Source organism: Mustela putorius, unplaced genomic scaffold (genome assembly GCF_011764305.1).
Source record: "Mustela putorius furo isolate JIRA1106 unplaced genomic scaffold, ASM1176430v1.1 tig00004007_pilon_pilon_pilon, whole genome shotgun sequence".
NCBI classification, from domain to species: Eukaryota; Metazoa; Chordata; class Mammalia; order Carnivora; family Mustelidae; genus Mustela; species Mustela putorius.
Genome location: NW_025422145.1, coordinates 5,991,695 through 6,008,149, shown reverse-complemented (window position 1 = coordinate 6,008,149; position 16,455 = coordinate 5,991,695). Strand labels below are relative to the sequence as shown.

General features: G+C 45.2%; 1 protein-coding gene across 4 annotated transcripts in view; it reads left to right on the top strand.

The window, feature by feature from the left end:
- Positions 1–16,455, top strand: part of SNX29 (sorting nexin 29) — a 476,556-nt gene that overhangs the window by 23,060 nt on the left and 437,041 nt on the right. The gene's annotated exons all lie outside the window — the stretch shown is intronic.

Here is a 16,455-nt window from a genome sequence, read left to right as displayed (position 1 = left end):
AAAGGAAGGGAAGAAAGGGAACTCGCTTGATCAGCATCTGGCTCATCCTGGAGCCTGGCCAACAGCCCCCCCGCCGCCCAGCAGAGCCAGTCCCCTGTCTGTCCTTTCAGACCCGAGTCTGCCATACTTGACCAGCCTCGAGCAAAGCCTGGAGTGCTACATGTTAATAGAAGCTGCCGGGACTGTTTGAACTGGTGCAGACTTAAAATTCTACCCCTCCTTTATTCTGTCTCTTTTTCCCTCTAGTTCTTCTCCCTAACACTTAGCACCAACAGCAGACTGTTAGGCTTTTTTATTTTGTTGATTTCTGCCTCTCTATGTCATAATGTCAGCTCTCTGCGGACAGGGATGTTTGCTGACTTAATCGTGGCAGTATCCCCGGTGTCTGGAAGCATGGAGAAGGTGCTCAGGAAAGACTCACTGTCCCGGTGAATGTGAGCATTGCTTCGTGCCATGGTCAGGTGTTTAAAAATCTGAGCCACCATGAGGTTTGAGCCCTGAGGGCAGAAAGGCGACTCCTCTGGTGTGTAACTCTCAGCGTTTTGCATGGACATTTCATGCCCGTCATGTTTGCTTCTCAGCACATCCTTGTGGCGTCAGCTCTCGAGTCTGTTTATTGCATCAGATTCTCCCGAGGCGCCACTCTGGGGCCCGGCCCTGGTCAGCACAGAGGTCCTGATTTGGGGATGCAAGGTCTCCCTGCATCAGAATTATCTGGGAGCCTTACTAATCAATAATGTAGCGTTCCGGGACGCCTGGGTGGCTCAGTTGGTTAAGCAGCTGCCTTCGGCTCAGGTCATGATCCCAGCGTCCTGGGATCGAGTCCCACATCGGGCTCCTTGCTCCGCAGGGAGCCTGCTTCTCCCTCTGACTCTGCCTTCCACTCTGTCTGCCTGTGCTTGCTCTCACTCTCTCTCTCTCTTACAAATAAATAAATAAAATCTTTAAAAAAAAAAAAAAATAATGTAGCGTTCCATCCCGTCCAAGACAGCTGTGTGTGCGCGCACGAGCGTGTGAGTGTGTGCGCGTGTGCATCCGTGTGGATGTGTGTGGGTGTGTGGATTTAGGACTTCTTCCTCACTTTTTTTTTCCCCATGATTGTCCAGTTCTTTTCCTGAGAGAGAGAATCCATCTCTAAGTGTTAGATTAATGTGTTTTTATATAATGGAATTTACTACTAATATTTTTATTGGGTGCAGCGATATGTTTTATAGTAGAAGTTAAAAAGTTAATTTCTTCAATAGGAGCTGTAGTTCAAGGCTAAAAGGAGATTGCTGCTTTATATTAATAGTAACCGCTATGGCTTCTTCTGGCCGCTCCGGATTCATGCTGATGCCTCGTCTTTGGGACAGGACTGGGAGGAGTGGTGGTGTTATTCCTTCTTTACAGATCAGGAAAGAGACACAGAGAGGTAGGCAAATCCAGCTTCAGTGGGGCATCTGAGAAAGTTAGACCTGCACGTGGGACCCCAGTTTCTAGGGCTCCAGAGTCTGTTCTCCCCATGTTACAGCACATTTAGTGATTTTGTTGATATTGAAGCTGGGTTTAAAAAAATTAGTTTTTCCCCTCACTTGAGAGTTCCTTCTCAATAACAGTTTTGGTCTTATCTTTGAAATGTGTTTGGGGAAAGGTGGCACGACCTTCATGTAGGAAAGGCTACATCGCTGTCCTTATTCTGGGGGTTAGCTCAACCTCAAGAGGGAAAGTCTGTGAACATTTTGTTGTGGGGTCTGAAAAGATAGTTGAGTCCCCTTTCTTCTCCACCGCTGACAACTGTCCGGGCCCCACAAGTGATCTCAAATGGATTCTCTTCTCTCCAGCTCCCCTGCTGTCCTCTTGTTTCAGGCACCACATCGCCCACAGGGCGGCTGCCAGAGACGGACTGCTCTTTTCCTTCTTGTCCTGCGTCCTCTGCACAAAGAGTCTTCTGCAGCATGCATGAGCCTTCCTGTCACCCCTGCCCCCGCCCCCCTCCCCGGGGGAGAGCCTTCCCTAGCTTCTCTTTGCTCTCTGGAAAAAGACTCACATCCCGAACACAGTCTCGCTCTTTGCTCCAGCTACCCTGGCCTGGCCTTTTCTATTTATGTCTTGTTTTATTTGTTTTTAAAGCCTTTTAATAATTGTTAGGGAAATCTTCAGATCTCTGACACCAATTCTCCATCCCCCAACCCAAGTTCTGGTCATTTGGATCTTTTTTCCTTGCTCTATACCATGGCTCAGGAAGTATTTATATTTGTTCTTGGTCATTCTTGGCACTGAGCTCTAAAACCCCTGGAATTCCCAAAGTGATAAGAGCCATAAAGGTGTCTTTTGATGTGACTTTTAGAAACCGACTTTTAGAGAGTCCCAAAGGTTGGGGGCCGGTTGCCAGGAGAACCAACGCTGGGATCAGAAGGTTGGAACTTTCTTTCCCAGCACCCCCACCACTGGGGAGAGGAGGGAGGTTGGAGATGGAGTTCAGTTGCCAAAGGCCAATGACTTAATCAATCCTGCTTATGTAATGAAGGCTCTGTAAAACCCCAAAAGGATGGGGCTCAGAGAGCTTCTGGGTTGGTGAGCATGTGGAGGCGCGGGGACAGGTGTTCCTGGGGAGGGCATGGAGGCTCCATGTTCTTTTCCCTTACCTGGCCTTACGCATCTCTTCCACGTGCCTGTTCCTGAGTTACATCCTTTTATAATATACAGTAATCTAGTAAGTAAAATCCTTCTTTGAGGTCTGTGAGCCACTCCGGCCGATTAACCCACAGAGGAGTTTGTGGGAATCTTCGAGATACATAGCCAGTTGGTCAGAAATGCAGGTGATAACCTGGGCTTGTGACCAGCCTCTGAAGTAGGGGGGATGGGTGTCGTCTTACAGAGCTGAGTTCTTCACCTGTGGGATTTGATGCTGTCTCCGGGTAGATGCCTCTGAAGTAGGGGGATGGGTGTCGTCTTACAGAGCTGAGTTCTTCACCTGTGGGATTTGATGCTGTCTCCGGGTAGATGCCTCTGAAGTAGGGGGATGGGTGTCGTCTTACAGAGCTGAGTTCTTCACCTGTGGGATTTGATGCTGTCTCCGGGTAGATGCCTCTGAAGTAGGGGGATGGGTGTCGTCTTACAGAGCTGAGTTCTTCACCTGTGGGATTTGATGCTGTCTCCGGGTAGATGCCTCTGAAGTAGGGGGGATGGGTGTCGTCTTACAGAGCTGAGTTCTTCACCTGTGGGATTTGATGCTGTCTCCGGGTAGATGGCATCAGGATTGAGGTGAGTTGTAGGACACCCAGCTGATATCAGAGAACTGCTTGGTGGCGTGGGGGAAAACCCACACATTTGAGAAGGTGATCAGGATCACATCTACCCTGCCAGTTGGGAGGATTAAGTCAAAGACTGTGTGTCGAAGTGCCAGCAGGTCGGTGTTAATTTCACTCTACGGGGAAGGAAGTCTGGTGGGGACAGTCATCACTCAGCTGTGACTCCTGCCCGTGCTGCCTGGTGATGGGGCGAGCAGTCTGCAAATAGAAGGGAGGCTCAAGTGTGAATCAGTGAGCCTTATCGACGTTCTCTTTTGCTCTCAGGGAACAAGCGAAGATGGGAGATTTCTTTCCATGTAACTCTGGGTATAGTTCTCAGCCCCATTTGGAAGATGGAGCTCCTTAGTTTTGTCTTTTCCTGCATCGTTCTCCTGCAGGAAGGCTAAGAACCAGTGTCCGCTGAGACATAATGGGTAATTGCAAGGGATTTTTTTCTTAAAAGGCCAAGTGTTATCTTTGAATGCCATTTTAAATTGACTGTCCTAGGCAAAGTTCTGTGCATGACTGGGCCTGGCGGCCTATGGTCACAGCTAAATTCCCGTTGGTTGAATGAACGTCAGTAGGAACCCTTGAAGGGATGGTCACAGCTGTTTCTGCCAAGGCTCTTTGGAAACAAGCAACAGAAATCCACTCTAGTTAAGGAAGTTGTGAGCTTACAGAGTTGAGGGCCAGCCAGGTTTGGAAACAGGAAAGAGTCAAGACAGCTTTGGAAGGAAGCCTCCTAAGTTGGAAACAGAGGCCCAGAAATGGTCTTCTGGCAGGAATGGTAAAAGTTCTGCTGCTGAAGTGACTCTCATTCTGCTCAAGATTGACTTTCTGGGGAGGAAACCTGCTTGGCCGGTCTCAGGTCACATGACCCCCTCCCCACCTCCGGTAGGAGGATTTCCCTCCTGGCCACCAGGAGGAGGAGTTGGTGAAGGAGCTTCCTGGGAGCCCACTGGCTTGCTCAGTGTAAGATGTCTACTTGGAGGGCACCTGGGTGGCTCAGTGGGTTAAGCCTTTGTCTTCGGCTCAGGTCATGATCTCAGGTTCCTGGGATCGAGTCCCATACCTGCTCAGCCCCCTCTCTGGGACTTGATCCCAGGAGTCCCATACCTGCTCAGCCCCCTCTCTCTGCCTAGCTCTCTACCTCCTTGTGCTCTCTCTCTCTCTCTGTCTAATATATACATAAAAAAATCTTTAAAAGAAAAAGATGTCTACTTGGGTTCATCATCTCAAGACAGGATCCATTGAGGAAGAAATAAACCTTCAAATGAAATCTGGGTGCTGTGATGAAGGTGGCTATTATGTACACGGGCTGCCCACAGTGCCCAAGAGCTGTCCCCTATTGCTACTGCTTTGTAGTGACAGTCTTTCTTGTGGCAGTACTGTGTGGTTTAAAAAAGTTCATATCTCACTTGATCCTTGCAATGACCCTATAGACAAGCAGGAGCGGGGATGACTTCCCTACTTTTACCAGTGTAGAAACTTGGAGGCTGGTCATTTATGCAGCATTAACTTAGTTCCTAGTACACTGGTGCTGCGGGCACAGACTCTGCTTGGGTGGGTCACGTGGTTTGTGGGTCATATAGTTTGTGGGTCGTAGAGCGGGACTGGAGACAGGCTTTGTTTCTTGCTGCGGTGTTCATTCTCTGACACACACCCCCTCCTGGTTTTCTAACACACAGTTTCCCTAAATGAGAGATTTGTTTCACTGCACGTGTAACATGATTTTAAGCGTTAAATGTCACGGTGTTAGATTCCTTTCAGTTGCCTAGTGGCTCAGTGGTTTGCCTTTTCTTTTTCAGTCTCAATGATCTTGGTGGTGAGACTTTTTTATCGTTAGGTTGAATTCGATGAAATTGCTCATATTTGATCCTTCTGACCTACAAAAACAACACTACCCTCCACTTCAAAGTAGTATGTCTCCAGCACCCCCCTCCTCCCCTTTAAACAGAGGCTTCAGGCTCAGTCTTCCTCTGGCAGAGGGGCAGAGACAGAATTTAATACTTTAATTGCATTTATATTTACTCTGTGCTTACCCATGATGCTGGCTTTCCATGTACAAGAGTGGTAGTTTCCCCCTTTATTTATTTTTTTTTAAGATTTTATTTATTTATTTGACAGAGAGAGATCACAAGTAGGCAGAAAGACAGGCAGAGAGAGAGAAGGAGGAAGCAGGCTCCCCGCTGAGCAGAGAGCCCGACGCGGGACTCGATCCCAGGACCCTGAGATCATGACCTGAGCCGAAGGCAGCGGCTTAACCCACTGAGCCACCCAGGCGCCCCAGTTTCCCCCTTTAAAACAGGCTTCTTGGGGCGCCTGGGTGGCTCAGTGGGTTAAGCCTCTGCCTTCGGCTCAGGTCATGATCTCAGGGTCCTGGGATTGAGCCCTGCATCACGCTCTCTGCTCAGCGGGGAGCCTGCTTCCCCCTCTCTCTCTGCCTACTTGTGATCTCTCTCTCTCTCTAATAAATGGATAAAATCTTAAAAAAGAAAAAAACAACAAAACAGGCTCCTTTATATGGAAAACACGAGGCAGACTCAAAACAAACAGTGCCTATCCTCAGATGAAGCCAAAGCTGCCTGGCTGTTTGCGAAGAACTGAAGTCTGGCCTGTCTGAAGCAGTGTGTAGCGTCTGGGTCTCCACGATAAGCAGCACTGTTGGGCTCATGCCAGATGCAAAGCGTGAGGGTGTAGGAGGGAGATTTGTTTGATTTTCCGAGATTCCACAGCAAAAGGCACCAGTCCTTGTGTGAAGTGTCCATCACCCTTTACATGTGGGGACATTAGAGGCAGAGCTTGTTTCATCAGCTTCTGTTCTTAGAAACCTCCCCTGGAGGAAGTAGGGGCAGTCACTGGGCCCCGAAATGCATGCATTGTTCTCCTGCTCCGTGTTCCCCTAAGAGCAAAGACCCATTCCTGTGCTTCGTTACAATTATTCCGCAGACTGCCTGTCACGCTGGCTGATGACGAGGCTGTGACGTAGTTTTTGAATGATTTGCCTTCTAGAAATAATGGCTGAAGAACTCAGCAGGCACTGGAGGGTACCTCCAGGGCTAGATACGTTATTGTTCTACAGAAGCATCTTCTTCCCACGTGGGATTACCGAGCACAATCTGGAAGTTTCTCGTGGGAATCGTAAACAGCAGCCCCAGCTGCGGGGTGGCGGAAGGTGGCGTGGGATTTGAAGCTGGGAGTTTGAATCTTGGTGTGGCCCGTCCCGAGTGATGTCGGTCTGTGGGCAAGTTTTGTCTTTCTCGTGCTCTGACGTCCTCATCTGTAAATGGGTACAGCCCCTACCATCCTGACTTGGGGGGCTTGTGAGTTAGTTTATGTGGAGCCTTTCCAACAGCGCCTGGTGGCAAGTAAGTTTCCAGAAATTGCTAGCTTTTGTTACTTTCGCTGTAATTTCATATAAAGTATCTCTGCACTTCGAGAATATTCTCTGCACGCAGGGTCTCACTGCCGTTACAGGGAGGCAGTGGGCTGGTTTAGGGTGCTTGTTTCAGAACATTGAGGACATGTACATTCTTGTGACCCTTTAGGTGACTGTGTCAGAAGAAGTCAGGAGCTTTTCCCCTCCTTTCAAAGCTTTCCAGGGAAGAGTGATTGGTTTTGGTGATTTTTCTTTACTTGTGAGGAATTAGAAACATTTCTGAACTTTTCAGGAAGATATAAAACAAAACCAGCTGCCCTTTGTGCTTCCCTAATGTTATTCTCAGCATAGTTGAAAACGGTCGTATGTGTATTCCCCTGGACACTTGTGAAACCAAATGGCTTTTCCAAGCATTCCTTTTTCTCTTTTAAATGTCTCTGCATGTTCATCATGTGATTTTTGTCTTCAGTTTGTCATAGATTTCTTACCAACCTACTAGTCTGAGGTGTTGACTGGATATTCTAATTCTTCTCTTCCTGCAGAAGATCTTGGGGTTCCTTAGTGAGATTATCTCTCCTCCCTGTCCTGACCACTTCATTTCCACTTTGAGGATCTGTCATAGATAGTTCCACATTGCATATTCTTTTATTTTACTGTATCGATCAAATGAGTAGATTGCTTTTTTGGAAAAGATTATTTTTAGCTACTGGTAGTCCTAAGGCATTTAGCAAATCTGAGCACATTTCCTTGTTTGTAATAAATAGCTACATTTGTCTGGTTTGTAATAAGCAGTTATATTGTTTATTTTGATGGCTATGGGAAATAGTGCTTGGCCCATGGGAAACAATATGTAAGCACCCTCATTGCCAGGATCCTCCTGGTCACTGTCTTGATGGTGGAGAGACCGTGAGCATGAAGTATGAGCTTTGATATCAGAGGCCCACCCCAGCCACAAATCACTAATCACCAGCTGTGTAATTTTGGACTTCGCTTCTCCAGGGCTCTGTTGTGTCATCTGGAAGGCCAGATGATCATGACAGTCCCCATTTCCCAAGATGGAACAGTGATTGATTGGCATAGCCGGTAGGAACTTACCAAGACTCGATACTTTTTCTTCCTATGACTGGACATACCGGTGTTTTGGCTAATTTGGAAACTGAAGGCTAGACTCCTTGCTCATTAATTCCGCCACCCAACAGATGTCTGTCTGTAGATCCCTACATTGGCATTGGGGATATAAACTGTATGGGTTGGGGCCCCTGGGTGGCTCACTTGGTTAAGTGGTTGCCTTCAGCTCAGGTCATGTTCCCAGGGTCCTGGGATTGAGCCCCACATCGGGCTCTCTGCTCAGTGGAGAGCCTGCTTCTCCCTCTCCCTCTGCCTGCTGCTCTGCCGACTTGTGCTTTCTATCTCTCTATCAAATAAATAAATAAAATCTTCAACAAAAAAAAAAAAAGAAAAATTAATAAACTGGGTGAGTTGGTTGCTCTCCTCAGGGAACTCCGAATTCAATCCAGCAGATAGGCATGTACATTGTGGACAGTCATGGTGGCCTGTAGTAATAATCACATAGTCCAGACGTGAGAGGTGAGTGTCGGGTCTTTAGTGGTCGAATGGGCAGGATGGGAGTTCCAGGCAGCAGGTGTAGCAATGGGATGGTGTAGGGAGGTGTGAGAACGTGGTCTGAAAAGTCAGGAGTTTCCTCTCTTACTGTCATAGGGAAGTATTTGAACTTTATCCATTAGGGTATCCTTTCTTTTTTAGAAAGATTTTACTTATTGATTTGAGAGAGAAGAGGGCAAGAGGATGAGTAGGGGGAGAAGCAGACTACCCATTGAGTAGGGAGCCTGAGTCGACTTGGGGACTTGAGTTGGGGGCTTGCTCCCAGGACCCTGGGATCATGACCTGAGCTGAAGGCAGACGCTTAACCAGCTGAGCCACCCAGGCGCCCCATAGGGTATCATTTCTTAAGCCACGGCTGTTTGCATTCCATTTTCACAATGTTTTCTATTTCTGTATACCATCTGAGCCAGATACTGGCTTGCGGTGGAATGTGAAGGCCCTGTCTACTCTGGTCTTGTCATAAGTAACACTGTCAGTGAAATCAAAGACTGATGGCTCATTATAGTCTTTCTTGGAGCATTGAAATGATTAACATGAAAACGTTCATCTCTGTTCCTCCTGAAATCGTGTCATGTCCTGTGCGCTGTGCGATGTGTAGTGTGAGTGGGAGAAAGAACAGAGAAGGACAGCGACATAGTCAGGGCTGGATTTCCGGAGGAGGGGCAGGGCCGGAGGGGGGCTGGGCAGGGTGAGATGGGCTCTGGCGAGCAGTGTGGGGTGGCTCAGTACTGTGGGCGGGCGGGCTGAATGGTGGCAGTTGGGAGGAGAGACAGAAGGATTGAGAAGCCTTGTGACTGAGCCTTGATCACCCCAGGGTGGTGACAGGACTCGGAGAACGAGACATCCATTCTCTGGCTCTAAGGTGTGCCCAGAAGTCAGACCAATTGTGTGTTGTTGGTTTAAAGCAAGCTTTGGAGTGGAGTTTTCTTTCTCCCAGGCTGTGTGCCCCGACCAAGCTTTGAGAGCCTGTGGGCCATGGCTTAGCATCACTTCTGTTTCCTTGTTTCCTGTTTACTCACTCCTTCGGCGTCGAGGGACCTGTCGAGGGACCCGTGTTCTCTCCGTTCTCGTCTTCCTGTTTGGTGGAACCAGCTCCTTCTGCTGATTCCTTCCTGGCTTCCAACTCCCATTCCTGATTCTCCGAGAGAACCCCAGGCAGTGTTTGCGTCTAGACGCAGAGCTGGTGGTCTGTCTGCGCTAGGGAAGATAGCCACTGGGCTGATACCAGTGACTTTGGAAAATGGTCAGAAATTGTGGTTTGACCCATTGAAGCGTTGCTTATTTTTTTTCATTTCTGACTCTTCTGATAGAACATTTATTTGATTTCTTTTTACACGCCTGTCTGCCACCTTCACACTAACAGTGTCTCGAAGACCAGTGCTTTGTGAGTTTTCACTGCTCTCCGGCTTGAATTCTTTCTCGTTCTTTGTCAACCTTTTTTTGGCCTCTTTTTTTTCCCTATTTTATCTTCTCCCTCCCTCTGAGTACCTTGTGTCCATGACCCAAAATTATTTGGTCTGGCCACCCAGGTGCCCCATAAGTTTTCAGTGTTTTAAAAAGATCTTCCCAATGTTATATTGTGCATGCAGTGTTTTATAAATTTTCTTGTGGGGGTGCCTGGGTGGCTCAGTTAGTTAAGTGTCTGCCTTCAGCTTAGGTCATGGTCGCAGGGTCCTGGGATTGAGACCCACATCGGGCTCCCTGCTGAGCAGGGAGCCTACTTCTCCCTCTCCCTCTGCCTGCTACCCTCCCTGCTTGTGTGCCTACTTTTGCTTTCCATCTTTCTGTCAAATAAAGAAAATCTTTTAAAAAAATAAATAAATGAACAATTTTTCTTGTAAGATTTTTATTGTTTACAGTTAAGTCTTTAATCTACCTGGAATTATTTTTCTGTGGCCTATGAGCTAAAACTAAAGCCAGTTTTAGTTTCTTCTAGTTGGTTGCTGTCTTTCTCACAGATCTTTTTGGTCCTTTATCTCTGGGCAGCAGTTAGCTTTCATTCCATTTACTTAGCACAGACAGAGCATGCTCTGGGCCACAGCACACAGCACTCATTGAGAACATCAGGCTGGCTTGATTCTCAGGTCCTGGGACCCCTGACCCAGCAAGGGATGGGGGAAGGGCCCTCGTATGCTGGTGCTGTCACACTGGGATGTGGGCCCTCAGCCTCAGTGCTCATGATTCTTGCTCTAGATGAATTTGCATGAATTTTCGGGGATGCTTAAGTCTACTCAAACGATGGTAGAAGGTTCCAGTGATTGAGAAAACATAATCTTTGGAACCCACTCCTTTCTCCTACTTGCGCACAAATGGGAGCTATACCATTTATATTACTCTATGACTTGCCCCCCCCCTTTTTTTTTAAATAGAGAGCATGTGAGTAGGGGGAAGAGGTAGGGAGGGGCAGAAAGAGAGGGGGAGAGAGAGGGAGAATCTTAAGCAGGCTCCATGTCCAGCACAGAACCTGATGTAGGGCTCCATCCCCAACCCTGAGATCATGACCTGCGTTGAAATCAAGAGTTGGACGCTTAACTGACTGAGCCACCCAGGCACCTCAATGTTTTTGTTTTCAAACCTGGTATTACGGAGATTATTGCAGGTCAGTAAGTAACAGAATGGTGCAACTTACTGTCAATGGCATCTTCATGACCAAGGTCAACTTTATTCATATAATTTCATCAGTTATGAGGCACAGCTGGGTTTCAAAGATGTATGGGGGGGATGTGGTGCTTCTTAGGGTTGATTAGATGTGACCTCTCATTCTCTTTAAATTTCTGTGTAGTGTTTTGTAGTGTGGAGGTACTATAACTTATTTACTGTTTTCCTGTTAATGGATATTCAGGTTGTTTCTACTTCTTTTTTTGCTTTTGCTGTTGTAAACAGTGCTACAATAAAAATGTGTGTGTGCGTGTGTGTGTGTGTGTGTGTGTTTCTCTCACTGTCTCTCTTTGTCAAATAAATAAATAAATAGAATCTTAAGGTTTTATTTATTTATTTAAGAGAGAGAGAGCCCAAGCAAGGGGAGTGGCAGACAGAGGGAGAAGCAGGCTCCCTGCTGAGCAAGGAGCCCTACATGTTGCTTGATCCTAGAGCCCTGGGATCATGACCTGAAGCGAAGACATTTACTTAACCCACTGAGCCACCCAGTCTTCCCTGGTTTCCTTTTCTCCCAGTTTCCCATAGTAATGACACCTTATAAAACCCTAGCATAGATTTGTTTAGATTTCCCTAGTTTTGCTGGTCCTTATCTGTGTGTGTGTGTGTGTGTGTGTGCACTTGTGTGTGCCTGTGTGTGTGTAGTTCTTTGCGGCATGGTTACTGCATAGGGACAGCTGTCCACCCCCACTGTCGGATAATGGAATAGTTTCATTGTCCCAGGATCCCCCCGCTGACCTTTTATACCACAGCACCTCCCTCCTGTACCCTCCTTCTCCGTCCCTGACTCCTGGCAACCACCAGTCTGTCCTCCAGTTCTCTAATGTTGACACTCTGAGAGCAGTATATTAGCAGAATCACACAGTGTGTAACTTTTTGGGATTGCGTTTTCCCCACTTGGTGTGATTCCCATTCCATGGTGTGGGGGACTAAACTCTGTTTCTTCATTAACTCATTGGAGGACATCTGGGTTGTTTCAGGTTTTGGCTACTGCAAATAATGCTGCTGTAAACATTCACGTACAGGTTTATTTGTGGGAACATAACTTTTTCATTTTTCTGAGATAGTCACCAAGAGTGCAGTTGTTGGGTAGGTGATATTTGCATATTTGGTTTGATAAGAAACTGCCAAAGTGCATTTACCTTCCTACCAACAATGTGAGTGATCCAGTTCCTCTGCATTCTTGCCAGCACTTGGTACTGTCGTGATTTCCTCTTTTAGCCACTCTTACAGGTGTACAGTCATACCTTATGGCGGTTTTAATTTACTTGTCCCTAATGATGTTGAACATGTTTTCCCATGCTTGTATGCCTATATCCCCTTCGGTGAAATGTCTGTTTATGCTTTTTGATCATTTTTTAATTAGTAGTGCTTTTATTTTTATAGGATACATTCCTAGAAGTAGGATTCCTGAGTCAAAGTATATGGGGATTTAAAAAAAAAAAAATTGTACTATCTAGGGCACCTGGGTGGTTAGTCGGTTAAAGCCTCTGCCTTCGGCTCAGGTCATGATCCCAGGGTCCTGGGATCGAATCCTATGTCGGGCTCCTTGCTCAGCGGGGTACCTGCTCCTCCCTCTGCTTCTCCACCCTCTCGTGTGCGTTCTCTTTCTCTTTCACAAAAATAAATTTAAACAATCTTAAAAAAATTGTACTGTCTGGTCTCTTTGAAGAAAGCTGAGTGGTTCATATTTATATTTTGAACAAGGCTTATTTACAGATATTCATGCTTGGTCTGTGATTGGTTTTAAAGCTTATATTCTTGAATTGGTATCTTAATACTGTGACACTTTCCTGGCCACTGGCGAGACTGAACATCTTTTCATCTGTTTATTGGCCAGTATTTCTTCCTTTCATGATTTGTTCACTTGTTGAAAAGTTCATTATCATTTGAGTTGCTTGTCTTTCTCTTATCCTTTTGTAGACGCTCTCCATGTATTATGGCTTTTAATCCCTTTTCAGTAATACGTGCTATAAGTATTTTCTGGAGAAAATTTATTGTTTTACCATGTTTATGGTATCTTTTGCCATATTGAAAGTTAAGAATCTTATGCAGTTAGTAATATGAACGTTTTTTCTTTTAAGTAGGCTCCATGTCCAGTGTGGAGCCCAGTACAGGGTTTGAACCCATGGCCCTGAGGTCAAGACCTGAGCTGAGACCCAGAGTCAGATGCTTAACTGACTGATCCGCCCTGGCGCCCCGAATGAACCTTAAAAATTTTGGATTTAGAGTATCCTGTCCTGAGGTTTTTCCGTATGTTTTTCTATTATTTTTATAGTTTTATTTTTTCCCATTTATATTTTTCCTAATCTGTCTGGAATTTTTTTCTGTCTAGAGTTTGAAATACAAGTTTATTTTTCTTTTCTTTCAGCCCTGTAGCTGGCCACTTGTGTCATTGCCCCTGCTTAAACAGCCCATTTTTCCCATCTGAATTGTAGTGCTATTATTATTATATTTAATGTTTTCATATTTATTTGGATTTGGATTTTTTTTTTTAAGATTTCATTTATTTATTTGACAGACAGGGATCACAAGTAGGCAGAGACATAGGCAGAGAGGAGGAAGCAGGCCCCCTGCCGAGCAGAGAGCCTGATGTGGGGCTTGATCCCAGGATCCTGAGAAAATGACCTGAGCCGAAGGCAGAGGATTAACCCACTGAGCCACCCAGGCGTCCCTGGATTTGGATTTTTTATGACAAGTTTCCCTATACTCCATCTGTATGTTTATCCCTGCACCCAAAACCACACTGTGCCAAGTAGTTCCTTGGAATTATTACTATAATCCTTGGGATTTTTATTGGAATTGTATTCAGTTTATACATTAATTGATATATGCACAGTTAACTTATGCATTAATTAATGAAATTTTTACTTTAATACATCTTATTCAGGAAAATGGTATTTCTATTTATTTTGACCTTTATACCTTTTAAGAAAATATTATGCTTTTCTTCATGTAGGACTTTTATCTTTCTTGTTTAAAAGTAGGATTTATTTTACTTTTGTTACTGTTGTAATTGAATTCCCTTGCCCCATTTTGTGTACTTAAAAAAATAAAATTTTAATGTTATAGTTTCATTCATTGCAATATTTTTTATTTGGGGGTTGGAAACACTTCTATATCTTTGAATAAGGGATCTTGAAAAAGATCTGCTTTTCTTGGCTTAACATAATCTAAATTTTTAAAAATTTGTTTTTTAATCTAAGCTTTTTAAAAATTGCTATTTCCTTTTTTTAAAGATTATTTATTTATTTATTTGACAGAGAGAGAGAGAGAGAGAGAGAGGTCACAAGTAGGCAGAGAGGCAGGCAGTGTTGGGGGGAAGCAGGTACCCTGCTGAGCAGAGAGCCCGATGCGGGGCTTGATCCCAGGACCCTGAGATCATGACCTGAGCCAAAGGCAGAGACTTAACCCACTGAGTCACCCAGGTGCCCCTCTTCTTTTTTTTAAATATAATTTAATTTTTTCAGTGATTCAAGATTCATTGTTTATGCACCACACCCAGTGCTCCATGCAATACGTGCCCTCCATAATACCCACTATCAGGCCCTCCCAACCCTCCACTCCCTTCCCCTCCAAAACCCTCAGTTTGTTTCTCAGAGTCTACAGTCTCTCATGGTTCATGGTAAAAAATGCTATTTCAAGTTCTCTGTAAGCATTTAAAATAGTTGTACACTTTTCCCTCACCATAACTTTTATTTTTATTTTTTAAATTTTTATGTAGATTTTTTTTTTTTAAAGATTTTTATTTACTTATTTGACAGACAAGTAGGCAGAGAAGCAGGCAGAGAGAGAGGAGGAGGAGGCAGGCTCCCCGCTGAGCAGAGAGCCTGATGTGGGGCTCTATCCCAGGACCCTGGGATCATGACCTGAGCCGAAGGCAGAGGCTTTAACCCACTGAGCCACCCAGGCACCCCTTAAAATTTTTTTTAAAAAAATATTGTATTTATTTGTCAGAGAGAGAGAGAAAGAGAATGAGCACAAGCAGGGGCAGCAGCAGGCAGAGGAAGAAACAGCTCCCTGCTGAGCAAGGAGCTTGCTTCAGGACTGGATCCAAGGACCTTAGGATCATGACCTGAGCTGAAGGCAGATGCTTAACCGATTGAACCTCCCAGGCACCCTTCATCATAACTTTCAAATTGGATTTCTTCATTTGTTGTAGTGCAAGGTAGCAATATTTCTGGTTCTTGAGACATGAATACTTTTTTTTAAAAAAAGATTTTATTTATTTATTTGACAGAGAGAGATCACAAGTAGGCAGAGAGGCAGGCAGAGAGAGAGAGGGAAGCAGGCTCCCTGCTGAGCAGAGAGCCCCATGCAGGGCTTGATCCCAGGAGACCCTGAGATCATGACCTGAGCCAAGGGCAGAGGCTTAACCCACTGAGCCACCCAGGTGCCCATGAATACTTCTTTAATGCTTGTTTTGGAAGGAAGCTAGGTTCAGAAAAGCATAAAGGCAAGAAAGACATCACCAGCAATTCTTTTACCAAGCAGCTCTTCATGTTTTCACATAATTCCCTTTAGGATTTTTTTTTTTTTTTTAAGCATAGTTGAGAGCATACTTGATATATTTTTCATGTCCTTATTTTTCATTTCATGTTACAAACTTGTGGGTTTTTCATTATAAGCTCTTGGTATGAGTTTTAAGGGCTAAATAGTGTTCAATTGTAAGCTGTTTATTGAACCAGTTCCCCCAGTGTGAGATCCTTAGTGGTTTAACCTTTCATCAGGTGTAGATAATGTTTTGAGTCTCTTCATTCCTAAACCTTTACCTGTCTTGTAGATTGCGGTCCACAATTGGTATCTGCCAGGAAAATTTACAGGCTAAAGGAGGTGAACCTTTGGAAAATTTACTTTATTACACATAAGTGTAGAGCAGAGACCCCTGCAAATGGGTCCCAGTCTCTAAAGGCCAGTGGGGATTGTACTGTCCTAAGTCTGACATGTGGCTGATGCTGTTAATTGGCTGATTTTTATGGGTACAGTTGACTCCATTCCAGTTGGCATCAGAGCTTTCCACATGAGGATAATCTGGTCCATTTCCATGATGTGCTTAGTTTTCCCCCAAAAGGTTCCTGTAACACAGTGAAAGGAGCACTTTGAAATAGGCCCTTTTTCGTAAGGTTAATTTGATGTCGTTCGTAAAAATGCAGCTTTTATTGCTGATCCTGTCAGTTGTTCTGACATTTGCCATGAAAGGGTACAGGATTCTTAAGAACCTTATTATAGATTACCGTGGCAGGATAAGGAGTCTTGAAATACAGGTCAGAGCTCAGGAAAACCAATGCTTGCAGAATTTCTGCAGTAAACTAGTTAAGCTCATGCAGTGTCCACCTGGGTGGGTGTTGGTAGATAGTTTTAAATTCAACAGGAGCAAAGTATTTAATTTTCCATTTCTTCGTTCCTGTATCAGGCTTTACTGAACACCTCAAGGGCAGTTTTTTGTAAAAGATTTACTTATTTGTAAGAGAGAGGGAGAGAGCATGTGTGCTTGATTGAGTTTGGTGGGGAGGGGCAGAGAGAGAGAGA